Source organism: Pongo abelii, chromosome 6 (assembly GCF_028885655.2).
Source record: "Pongo abelii isolate AG06213 chromosome 6, NHGRI_mPonAbe1-v2.0_pri, whole genome shotgun sequence".
In the NCBI taxonomy this organism is placed as follows: Eukaryota; Metazoa; Chordata; class Mammalia; order Primates; family Hominidae; genus Pongo; species Pongo abelii.
The window spans coordinates 23,119,009-23,132,339 of NC_071991.2; the positions used below are offsets into that span (position 1 = coordinate 23,119,009).

Below are 13,331 nucleotides of genomic sequence, written 5' to 3' on the forward strand. Positions count from 1 at the left end.
CTGCTTATATAAATCCATACCATCTTTCAAAGTGTAAGTCAAGTCCCATCTTCTCTATTAAGTTTCATGAACTGGTCAGGGGTGGTGGCTCATGCCAGCACTTTGGAAGGCCAAGGCAGGCATGTCAGTTGAGCTCAGGAGTTCGAGACCAGCCTAGGCAACATAGTGAAACCCTGTCTCTACTAAAAATACAAAAATTAGCCAGCTGTGGTGGAGCATACCTATAATCTAACTACTTGGGAGGCTGAGGCACAAGAATCACTTGAGCCAGAAGGTGGAGGTTGCACTGAGCCAAGATCGCACCACTGCACTCCAGCCTAGGCAACAGAGTGAGACCCTGTCAAAAAAAAAAAAAAAAAAAATCTTTGCATGGACCACACCATACTAGTAATCTCATTCTCCTCCAAATTTCTATCAAACTGTTATATGGAATAGGTGTCATTTGGCCTCTGCACTGTGTTCCTACCATTTAATGTCTAAAGCTTGTATTCCCAATAAAACCATCACTTTCCGTTTTTTCTTTTTCTTTTTTTTTTTTGAGACAGGGTCTGGCTCTGTCACCCATGCTGGAGTGCAGTGGCACCAATCTGTGCTCACTGCAACCTCAGCACTCAAGCCATCTTCCCACCTCAGCTTCCCGAGTAACTGGGACTACAGGCGCCTGCCACCACATCCAGCTAATTTCTGGGTTTTTGTTGTTTTGCTAGAGAAAGTGTTTTGCCATGTTGCCCAGGCTGGCCTCATATCCCAGGCTCAAACAATCCACCCACCTCAGCCTCCCAAAGTGCTGGGATTACAGGCATGAGCCACCACACCTGGCCACCTTTTCAATAAGGATTGTGTGTTTTAATGATCTCTTACAATACCCAGCAGTGTTGTGCACATGGGAAGAATGCTTATCTTACACACTTTATGTTTTACAAATAAAATATTATGAAAAACATGCTAGGTATGCTAAGTACCCTAATTTGATCATTACACATTGTATACATGTATCAAAATATCACACTGCATCCCACACATGCATAATTATTAAATTAAATTGAAAATAAAGCTTTTTTAAAAATTACAAAAAACAAATGGAAACATTACTTACCAAAAACCATTCACATATAAAAACCATTTTAATTATTTAAAACACCTGGCCAGATGCAGTGGCTCAAGCCTATAATCCCAGCACTTTGGGAGGCTGAGGAGGGTGGATCACAAAGTCAGGAGATCGAGACCATCCTGACCAACATGGTGAAACCCCATCTCTTCTGAAAAACACAAAAAATTAGCCGGGTGTGGTGGTGCGTGCCTGTAGTCCCAGCTACTCAGGAGGCTGAAGTAGGGGAATCACTTGAACCTGGGAGGTAGAGGTTGCAGTGAGCCGAGATCAGGCCACTGTACTGCAGCCTGACGACAGGGCAAGACTCCGTCTAAAAAAAAAAAAAAAAAAAAAAAATATATATATATATATATATATATATATATACACACACACACGAACTGAAATAGAGGTTTTCCAAGATAACCATAAAGATTAAATTAAGCAATCTGAGTAACAGAATTGGCATACAGCAAATATTTAAGAACTGCTAGCTACTACTAGATTCCATTATTATAAGCAACCTATGCTTATAACTATACCAATGATCTACAGCTTCTAAGCTGGTAGCCATTGATTCCTGCCTCCTACTATTGCCCTTGTAATACCTTCCTCACAGTGTGAGCTGGACATACTGACTTGCAACTAACAAAAACAACATGGCAAAAATGACAGGATGTTGCTACCACTTTTAAATTGTAAAAGACTGATTCCCGCCTTGCTCGTACTCTCTGTCTGTTGCTCTTTTTGCTTATTTCTCTGAAGAAGCAAGCTGCTATGCTGCTGTCAGCTGCTATACTCAGAGGCCCACATGGCAAGGAACTCAGAAAGGCTTCCAGCCAACAGCGAACAAAGACCCGAGACTCAGTCCAACAGCCAATGATGAACTAAATCCTGCAGACAACCATGTGAATAACTCTTGAGATTATGGCAGCCCAGGGAAACACCTGATTACAGCCTTGTGAGAGACGCTTGGCCAAAAGACCCAGCTAAGATGCATCCAGATGCCTGACTCACAGAAGCTGTGAGATGATAAATGTTGCTAGAGGAGTAATTTGTTACACAGCCATAGGTAAACAATACAATATATAACAACAGTATGCTCCAGAAAAGCTTTTTTGGACCAAGAATGCAGTCTAGTAAATTTTAAAACAAGGCACAAAGGAATAAACCCAAATAACATCATATCCAGTCCATACCTGTCCTCCTCTTGCCAGTGTGCTAACCCATGTAGTACTGGTGGGTCGGGAAGAATTCTCCAGACATGATCTACAGTCTCCTGTGCAGGCATATTTAGAATCCTTTCTGGCAAACACATAAACTGTGTTTGTTGCCATTTTCTCTTGGGCAATCAGAACCTATTTGGACAATAGAAAGTTACAGCCATAAAATCCCAAAGGTCACTGAAGAGAAAAGAGAGTAAAATCTGCATCTTAATTTGATCTGATCATATAGGCTCACAGAAATATTTAATTCTTCAACTCTACAAACTCCATTTTGCATAAATGCTTCATAGAAATATATAAGCTCCAAAGTTGACCAAAATTGGATAAATTTCCAGTGCATACTATACACAGCTAAATAAAGCTTTGGTTTATATAAGTTTAGCTGTCATACCCTAAATAAGTCAACTGTCACTGCCAGGTTATCCTGCATGAAAATCTTTCTTTTTTTTTTCATTTCAACTTTAAACTAAACTGAATTTTAACTACCATTTTGTAATTTTTTAAAATAATGTTACTATACCTTTTCTCATCCATTAATAATGAAACAGCCACCAGGATCCAAAGTTAACTCACAAAGATCAAGATCTGTCAAGCCATTCAAAAGGCAGTAAGTTGACCACAACATAATTGGAATTTTTCCTATAAAAGTTTTCTGATGCTGAGTCTGAAGTTGTTCTTCACCTTCTTTAATGACTGTTTTTGTTATATCAACATAAAGCGGAGCAGAATACCTTTGAAAATAAAAGTAGATCACAGTTAAGCAATAGGGTATCTGTTAAAACAAATCCTCAAGTGGTTAAAGTTACATTTTCAGAATTCTATTTCAGTATCTGCTGCTGACAAGGAGAAACTCTTTCTTAGGTGAGATTTCTTAATCTAGCTTCATTGGGCATCATTGGTGAAGGAGCATCATCTCTTTCCCAATGAGCAGGCTTGGAAATATAAATTTGTTCAAACTTCAGCAAATATCTTGGCTGAAATTAAACAAAAAAACATGAAAAGGGTAAATAATTTTTTCCATCAAAGTTTTAATGATTCCATTTTAATTGACATTAACATTTTAAGTAGAAGAAGCTCTACAAACTGGCAAAATTAATCCATTTTACTGAAATGGGGACTTCCCAAAGTCAATATCCATACTGCATAGACATCAAGTTTTAAACCAAATCACTTTCTCTTTTTTTCCTCTTTTCTTAAAAATTTTTTTTCACATCAGACAGGTAATGTGCTAACGAGGTTTATAACAAGGTTTAAGGAAGGCACATCTCACACCCAATCATCACACTTATCAACTACAAAAGGATCTACTAATTGCTTTCTTAAGGCAGAAGACAAAAATAGACTTAATATACCAAAAGTAAATAAAGACTGTACACATCATGTGCTCTGAGTTTATATCAAACAGTTAAAATGGATTTACATTAGTGATCTATATAGTTTCATGTGCCCTCTCCTTGGTAAGGGTCATCAAAAATACAAAGTGACAAGAGAACAAAGATAACAAATCCAGACAACTAGAACTGTGCCCTAATCTAATCAATAGAACATTTTAAAAAATAAACCTGACTCTTCAATTAAACATACAAATTAATCTGTCAAAGGAGTAGAGTTAACAAAAGAAAAAAAATTTATTTTAAAAAACCTACGAAATATCCTAATCATTCTATATAAAGGGCTGAGAACTTCTAACCCTGTCTGGAATATAGCTTAGCCCATAGCAAAAAAAAAAAAAAGAAATTTTTCAATTAAACATTCACTTGCTGCCTAATAAAACAAGATCCATGAGGACAGCTTTCTAGAGATAAATGGATAGCATATTTTTCTCTAAATCAAGTCTCAGAGAAGAAAATAGGCCTAAGCAGACATTTTACTAATGATTAATTATTGACACTCAAGTCTCCCAAGCTGGGGTAGATAAACGGCAAAGAGAACCAAAGGGAAGCCAACCCTCTACCCTTATCTGTGCCATCATCTAGTCTAGGTCACTATTATCTTAATCATAGGCTATTCTAAGATTTTTATCTCCTCCAGCCTCTTTGGTTTTGTTTTGTTTTGTTTGAGAGTCTCACTCTGTCTCCGAGGATGGAGTGCAGTGGCATGATCTTGGCTCACTGCAGCCTCTGCCTCCTGGGTTCAAGCAATTCTCCTGCCTCAGCCTCCAGAGTAGCTGGGACTATAGGCGCATGCCACCAGGTCTGGCTAATTTTTGTATTTTTTGGTAGAGTTGGAGTTTCATCATGCTGGTCAGGATGATCTCGAACTCCTGGCCTCAAGAGATCTGCCTGCCTAGGTCTCCCAAAGTGCTGGGATTACAGGCGTGAGCCACTGCACCCGGCCTCCTCTAGACTCTTTCTATTCCAAGTAAGCATCAGTTTCCAAAGTAACTTTTCTAAAATAATGCTTTATGTATACTCTTTACAGTCTCTCAGTAACTCCTCATAACATGCAATGACATTCAAAGCTTTCAACAATCAGGTTCCATCTTATCTTCGTAATGCCTATTAAAAATGGACAAGCCCTGTAATCCCAGCACTTTGGGAGGCCAAGGTGGGCAGATCATGAGGTCAGGAGATCAAGACCATCCTGGCTAACACGGTGAAACCCTGTCTCTACTAAAAATACAAAAAAATTAGCAGGATGTGGTGGCGGGTGCCTGTAGTCCCAGCTCCTTGGAAAGCTGAGGCAGGAGAATGGCGTGAACCCAGGAGACGCAGCTTGCAGTGAGCTGAGATTGTGCCACTGCACTCCAGCCTGGGCAACAGAGTGAGACTCTGTCTCAAAAAACAAAAATAAAAAATAGGCCAAAATCCCCATCCCATTCCCAGCCTAAATACACCAAGTATTTTCTTTCTTTTCTTTTTTCTTTTTCTTTTCTTTTCTTTCTTTTTTTTTTTTTTTTTTTTTTTTGAGACAGAGTCTTGCCCTATTGCCCAGGCTGGAGTGCATTAGCATGATCTCAGCTCGCTGCAACCTCTGTCTCCCACGTTCAAACAATTCTCCTGTCTCAGCCTCCTGAGTAGCTGGGACTACAGGCGCCTGCCACCATGCCCGGCTAATTTTTGTACTTTTAGTAGAGATGGGGTTTCACCATATTGGCCAGGCTGGTCTCAAACTCCTGACCTCAGATGATTTGCCCGCCTCGGCCTCCCAAAGTGCTGAAATTATAGGCATGAGCCACTGCGCCTGGCCACACCAAATATTTCCTTGCTCAAATGACTAAGTGCCTTTTCTCTTCTAAGAGAACTCCTATCTGTTCTTCACAGTAAATTTAAGTCTCTTCCATCTTTTCTACTAAGCTCTGATAACTAAGCATTAGAGATCTCCTCTGCCTTTAGTACTTCCGTTACTGGCACTTTGAATTTGTTATGTTGTATTGTTATCTCTCTTGTCATACAAAGACCATGGAGAAAAAAATGACCCAACAAGACAGGGGCTGTGGCTCATGCCTGTAATCCCAGCACTCTGGGAGGCTGAGGCAGGTGGATCACTTAAGGTCAGGAGTTGGAGATCAGCCTGGCCGACATGTGGAACCCTGTCTCTATTAAAAATACAAAAAAATTAGCCAAGCATGGTGGTGGGCACCTGTAAGCCCTGTAAAAGTGAAAAAATTACCCAAGAATAAAAAAGAAACTTAATGTCCCCCTTTCCAGCACAGCCCTAGAAGAGGCAATTACTTTCGATCTTTTTTCTTTTTTTTATTATACTTTAAGTTTTAGGGTACATGTGCACAATGTGCAGGTTAATTACATGTGTATACATGTGCCATGTTAGTGTGCTGCACCCATTAACTCGTCATTTAACATTAGATATATCTCCTAATGCTATCCCTCCCCCTCCCTCCACCCCACAACACGCCCCAGTGTGTGATATTCCCCTTCCTGTGTCCATGTGTTCTCATTGTTCAATTCCCACCAATGAGTGGGAACATGAGGTGTTTGGTTTTTCTCCTTGCGATCGTTTGCTGAGAATGATGGTTTCCAGCTTCATCCATGTCCCTACAAAGGACATGAACTCATCCTTTTTTATGGCTGCATAGTATTCCATGGTGTATATGTGACACATTTTCTTAATCCAGTCTATCATTGTTGGACATTTGGGTTGGTTCCAAGTCTTTGCTATTGTAAATAGTGCCGCAATAACATACGTGTGCATGTGTCTTTACAGCAGCATGATTTATAATCCTTTGGGTATATACCCAGTAATGGGATGGCTGGGTCAAATGATATTTCTAGTTTAAGATCCCTGAGGAATCGCCACACTGACTTCCACAATGGTTGAACTAGTTTACAGTCCCACCAACAGTGTAAAAGTGTTCTTATTTCTCCACATCCTCTCCAGCACCTGTTGTTTCCTGACTTTTTAATGATCGCCATTGTAACTGGTGTGAGATGGTATCTCCTTGTGGTTTTGATTTGCATTTCTCTGATGGCTAGTGATGATGAGCATTTTTTCATGTGTTTTTTGGCTGCATAAATGTCTTCCTTTGAGAAGTGTCTGTTCATATCCTTTGTCCACTTTTTGATGGGGTTGTTTTTTTCTTGTAAATTTGTTTGAGTTCCTTGTAGATTCTGGATATTAGCCCTTTGTCAGATGAGTAGATTGCAAAAATTTTCTCCCATTCTGTAGGTTGCCTGTTTACTCTGATGGTAGTTTCTTTTGCTGTGCAGAAGCTCTTTAGTTTAATTAGATCCCATTTGTCAATTTTGGCTTTTGTTGCCATTGCTTTTGGTGTTTTAGACAAGAAGTCTTTGCCCATGCCTGTGTCCTGAATGGTATTGCCTAGGTTTTCTTCTAGGGTTTTTATGGTTTTAGGCCTAACATTTAAGTCTTTAATCCATCTTGAATTCATTTTTGTATAAGGTATAAGGAAGGGATCCAGTTTCAGCTTTCTACATATGGCTAGCCAGTTTTCCCAGCACCATTTATTAAATAGGGAATCCTTTCCCCATTGCTTGTTTTTGTCAGGTTTGTCAAAGATCAGATGGTTGTAGATCTGTGGCATTATTTCTGAGGGCTCTGTTCTGTTCCTTTGGTCAATATCTCTGTTTTGGTACCAGTACCATGCTGTTTTGGTTACTGTAGCCTTGTAGTATAGTTTGAAGTCAGGTAGCATGATGCCTCCAGCTTTGCTCTTTTGGCTTAGGATTGACTTGGCAATGCGGGCTCTTTTTTGGTTCCATCTGAACTTTAAAGTAGTTTTTTCCAATTCTGTGAAGAAAGTCATTGGTAGCTTGATGGGGATGGCATTGAATTATAAATTACCTTGGGCAGTATGGCCATTTTCAAGATATTGATTCTTCCTACCCATGAGCATGGAATGTTCTTCCATTTGTTTGTATCCTCTTTTATTTCATTGAGCAGTGGTTTGTAGTTCTCCTTGAAGAGGTCCTCCACATCCCTTGTAAGTTGGATTCCTAGGTATTTTATTCCTTTGAAGCAGTTGTGAATGGGAGTTCACTCATGATTTGGCTCTCTGTTTCTCTGTTTTTGGTGTATAAGAATGCTTGTGATTTTGCACAATGATTTTGTATCCTGAGACTTTGCTGAAGTTGCCTATCATCTTAAGGAGATTTTGGGCTGAGACAATGGGGTTTTCTAGATATACAATCATGTCATCTGCAAACAGGGACAACTTGACTTCCTCTTTTCCTAATTGAATACCCTTTATTTACTTCTCCTGCCTGATTGCCCTGGCCAGAACTTCCAACACTATGTTGAATAGGAGTGGTGAGAGAGGGCATCCCTGTCTTGTGCCAGTTTTCAAAGGGAATGCTTCCAGTTTTTGCCCATTCAATATGATATTGGCTGTGGGTTTGTCATAGATAGCTCTTATTATTTTGAGATACGTCCCATCAATACCTAATTTACTGAGAGTTTTTAGCATGAAGAGTTGTTGAATTTTGTCAAACACCTCTTCTGCATCTATTGAGATAATCATGCGGTTTTTGTCATTGGTTCTGTTTATACACTGGATTACATTTATTGATTTGAGTATGTTGCACCAGCCTTGCATCCCAGGGATGAAGCCCACTTGATCATGGTGGATAAGCTTTTTGATGTGCTGCTGGATTCGGTTTGCCAGTATTTTATTGAGGATTTTTGCATCGAGGTTCATCAGGGATATTGGTCTAAAATTATCTTTTTTTTGTTGTGTCTCTGCCAGGCTTTGGTATCAGGATGATGCTGGCCTCATAAAATGAGTTAGGGAGGATTCCCTGTTTTTCTATTGATTGGAATAGTTTCAGAAGGAGGGGTACCAGCTCCTCCTTGTACCTTTGGTAGAATTCGGCTGTGAATCCATCTGGTCCCTGACTTTTTTTGGTTGGTAAGCTATTAATTATTGCCTCAATTTCAGAGCCTGTTATTGGTCTATTCAAAGATTCAACTTCTTCCTGGTTTAGTCTTGGGAGGGTGTATGTGTCGAGGAATTTATCCATTTCTTCTAGATTTTCTAGTTTATTTGCGTAGAGGTGTTTATAGTATTCCCTGATAGTAGTTTCTATTTCTGTGGGATCAGTGGTGATATCCCCTTTGTCATTTTTTATTGCGTCTATTTGATTCTTCTCTCTTTTCTTCTTTATTAGTATTGCTAGCAGTCTATCAATTTTGTTGATCATTTCAAAAAACCAGCTCCTGGATTCATTGATTTTTTGAAGGGTTTTTTGTGTCTCTATTTCCTTCAGTTCTGCTCTGATCTTAGTTATTTCTTGCCTTCTGCTAGCTTTTGAATGTGTTTGCTCTTGCTTTTCTAGCTCTGTTAATTGTGATGTTAGGGTGTCAATTTTAGATCTTTCCTGCTTTCTCTTGTGGGCATTTAGTGCTATAAATTTCCCTCTACACACTGCTTTGAATGTGTCCCAGAGATTCTTGTATGTTGTGTGTTTGTTCTCATTGGTTTCAAAGAACATCTTTATTTCATTTTGTTATGTACCCAGTAGTCATTCAGGAGCAGGTTGTTCAGTTTCCATGTAGTTGAGCAGTTTTGAGTGAGTTTCTTAATCCTGAGTTCTAGTTTGAATGCACTGTGGTCTGAGAGAGAGTTTGTTGTAATTTCTGTTCTTTTACATTTGCTGAGGAGTGCTTTACTTCCAACTATGTGGTCAATTTTGGAGGAGGTGTGGTGTGATGCTGAAAAGAATGTATATTCTCTTAATTTGTGGTGGAGAGTTCTGTAGATGTCTTTTAGGTCCACTTGATGCAGAGCTGAGTTCAATCCTTGGATATCCTTGTTAACTCTCTGTCTCGTTGATCTGTCTAATGTTGACGGTGGGGTGTTAAAGTCTCCCATTATTATTGTGTGGGAGTCTAAGTATCTTTGTAGGTGTCTAAGGACTTGCTTTATGAATCTGGGTGTTCCTGTATTGGGTGCATGTATATTTAGGATACTTAGCTCTTCTTGTTGAATTGATCCTTTACCACTTTGTCTCTTTTGATCTTTGTTGTTTTAAAGTCTGTTTTATCAGAGACTAGGATTGCAACCCTTGCCTTTTTTTTTCCATTTGCTTGGTAGATCTTCCTCCATCCCTTTATTTTGAGCCTATGTGGGTCTCTGCACCTGAGATGGGTTTCCTGAATACAGCACACTGATGGGTCTTGAGTCTTTATCCAATTTGCCAGTCTGTGTCTTTTAATTGGAGCATTTAGCCCATTTACATTTAAGATTAATATTGTTGTGTGTGAATTTGATCCTGTCATTATGATGTTAGCTGGTTATTTTGCTCATTAGTTGATGTAGTTTCTTCCTAGCCTCGAAGGTCTTTACAGTTTGGCATGTTTTTGCAGCGGCTGGTACTGGTTGTTCCTTTCCATGTTTAATGCTTCCTTCAGGAGCTCTTTTAGGGCAGACCTGGTGGTGACAAAATCTCTCAGCATTTGCTTGTCTGTAAAGGATTTTATTTCTCCTTCACTTATGAACTTAGTTTGGCTGGATATGAAATTCTGGGTTGAAAATTCTTTTCTTTAAGAATGTTGAATATTGGCCCCTACTCTCTTCTGGCTTGTAGAGTTTCTACCAAGAGATCAGCTGTTAGTCTGATGGGCTTCCCTTTGATGGTAACCCGACCTTTCTCTCTGGCTGCCCTTAACATTTTTTCCTTCATTTCAACTTTGGTGAATCTGACAATTATGTGTCTTGGAGTTGCTCTTCTTGAGGAGTATCTTTGTGGCATTCTCTGTATTTCCTGAATTTGAATGTTGGCCTGCCTTGCTAGATTGGGGAAGTTCTCCTGGATAATATCCTGCAGAGTGTTTTCCAACTTGGTTCCATTCTCCCTGTCACTTTCAGGTACACCAATCAGACATAGATTTGGTCTTTTCACATAGTCCCATATTTCTTGGGGGCTTTGTTCATTTCTTTTTCTTGTTTTTTCTCTCAACTTCTCTTCTCGCTTCATTTCATTCATTTGATCTTCCATCACTGATACCTTTTCTTCCAGTTGATCGAATCGGCTACCGAGGCTTGTGCATCCGTCACATAGTTCTCATGCCATGGTTTTCAGCTCCATCAGGTCCTTTAAGGACTTCTCTGAATTGGTTATTCTAGTTAGCCATTTGTCTAATTTTTTTTTCAAGGTTTTTAACTTCTTTGCCATGGTTCAAACTTCCTCCTTTAGCTCGGAGTAGTTTGATCATCTGAAGCCTTCTTCTCTCAACTCGTCAAAGTCATTCTCCGTCCAGCTTTGTTCTGTTGCTGGTGAGGAGCTGCACTCCTTTGGAGGAGGAGAGGCACTCTAATTTTTAGAGTTTCCAGTTTTTCTGCTCTGTTTTTTCCCCATCTTTGTGATTTTACCTACCTTTGGTCTTTGATGATGGTGACGTACAGATGGGGTTTTGGTGTGGATGTCCTTTCTGTTTGTTAGTTTTCCTTCTAACAGTCAGGACCCTCAGCTGCAGGTCTGTTGGAGTTTGCTGGAGGTGCACTCCAGACCCTGCTTGCCTGGGTTATCAGCAGTGGAGGCTGCAGAACAGCAGATATTGGTGAACCACAAATGTTGCTGCCTGATCGTTCCTCTGGAAGTTTTGTCTCAGAGGAGTATCCAGCCATGTGAGGTGTCAGTCTGCCCCTACTTGGGGGTGCCTCCCAGTTAGGCTACTCAGGGGTCAGGGACCCACTTGAGGAGGCAGTCTGTCCATTCTCAGATCTCCAGCTGTGTGCTTGGAGAACCACTACTCTCTTCAAAGCTGTCAGACAGGGACATTTAAGTCTGCAGAGGTTTCTGCTGCCTTTTGTTTGGCTATGTCCTGCCCCCAGAGGTGGAGTCTACAGAGGCAGGCAGGCCTCCTTGAGCTGCAGTGGGCTCCATCTGGTTTGAGCTTCCCGGCCGCTTTGTTTACCTACTCAATCCTTGGCAATGGCGGGTGCCCCTCCCCCAGCCTTGCTGCTGCCTTGCAGTTTGATCTCAGACTGCTGTGCTAGCAATGAGCGAGGCTCTGTGCGTGTAGGACCCTCTGAGCCAGGTGCAGGATATAATTTCTTGGTGTGCCATTTGCTAAGACCATTGGAAAAGCGCAGTATTATGGTTTGGGAGTGACCCGATTTTCCAGGTGCCATCTGTCATCCCTTTCTTTGACTAGGAAAGGGAATTCCCTTACCCCTTGTGCTTCCTGGGTGAGGTGATGCCTTGCCCTGCTTCAGCTCATGCTAGGTGCACTGCACCGACTGTCCAACAATCCCCAGTGAGATGAACCCGGTACCTCAGTTGAAAATGCAATCACCCATCTTCTGTGTCACTCACGCTGGGAGCTGTAGACTGGAGCTGTTCCTATTTGACCATCTTGGCTCCTCCCCCACCAGTTGACCCTCTTCTGCAATGTTTTGTTATGCAGAGTTTATTCACACTTATTCAGTAGCATTTAAAGAAACTGCAGAAATATAGTTAATAACAGTGTGCTGAATTCTTGAAAATTGCAAAGACAGTAAATGTTTAAGTGTTCTCACCACACACACACAAATGATAAGCCTGTGAGGGAAAGCATATGCTAATGAGCTCAATCAAGACATTACACAATGCATGCCTACACCAAAACATTCTGTTGTACATGATAAATATATATGGATACAATTTCTGTCAATTAAAAAAAAATAGAAAAAAGAAACCACTAAAGTGGTGGATTCTTTCTGTTGAGAGGATTTGGAGGCCTTACAAAGTTACTTTATTAAACATGACTGTTCTGTCAAGAGTAGAAGTCAACATGTGAGATACAATGAACCAGGATGTGACCAAATAAGGGGATTTCCAGAACATTCCAAGAGAGTATTCTACTCTTTCCAGGGTATTTTAATCTCTGAAAGATTACTATAAGGTAGAAGTGTGACCACATCCAGCTATCCCTTCTCTCCATCTGGCTGGGCACATCCAATCTCTGATGCCACCTAAATTCCACCTCTTGCACTGATCCTTTGACAACCACTTTAATCATAAGGGCTGTTTCCCCTCTGATTTCCCGTACCCTCTAGTGAGTAACCTTGTATTTACTCCTTTCTGACTTTCGTGTGGCCTCTGTTTGAATTTTGGATATGCCGCTTATTATGCTCCTGCCTTGCAGAGGCCTCCCTTAGCCTGTTTCCTCATCTGTAAGGAAGTAGAAGACCTAATACAGGCTCTATAGTCTTATAACATTCAGCCTTGTAGAGATGTTATTTGTAGCATAAATGAAATGCTATACGTTATTACCAGTTGCTCAATAAATAGTAGAAATATTTTTGTGAATATGTGCATTATTATTTTTACTCCTTTTGTATTTTTATGAATCTTGTTTTATTTTACCATCTTTACTACAATATATCATGTAGCTGAACCCATGGACACATCCTCAATAAACATTTGTCAGATGAATTAAACATGGATAAATAAAAGAGAGAATATTTTGAGGGAGTAAAATATATTCTTTTGAAATGAGAACTTATTTGGAAAATGTTGGAAGTGTCAACCAATTCGGAAACATTTCTGCTATGTCCAAAACAAACAAACAAACTAACAAAAAAAATGACTACAAGTAAAAGAATTCCCAAACAA

The 13,331-nt window shown here is 40.1% G+C and overlaps 1 pseudogene; it reads right to left on the bottom strand.

The window, feature by feature from the left end:
• Positions 1 to 3,526: 3,526 nt before the first annotated feature.
• On the bottom strand, positions 3,527 to 3,620 carry LOC112131349 (small nucleolar RNA U13; annotated as a pseudogene).
• Positions 3,621 to 13,331: the final 9,711 nt, after the last annotated feature.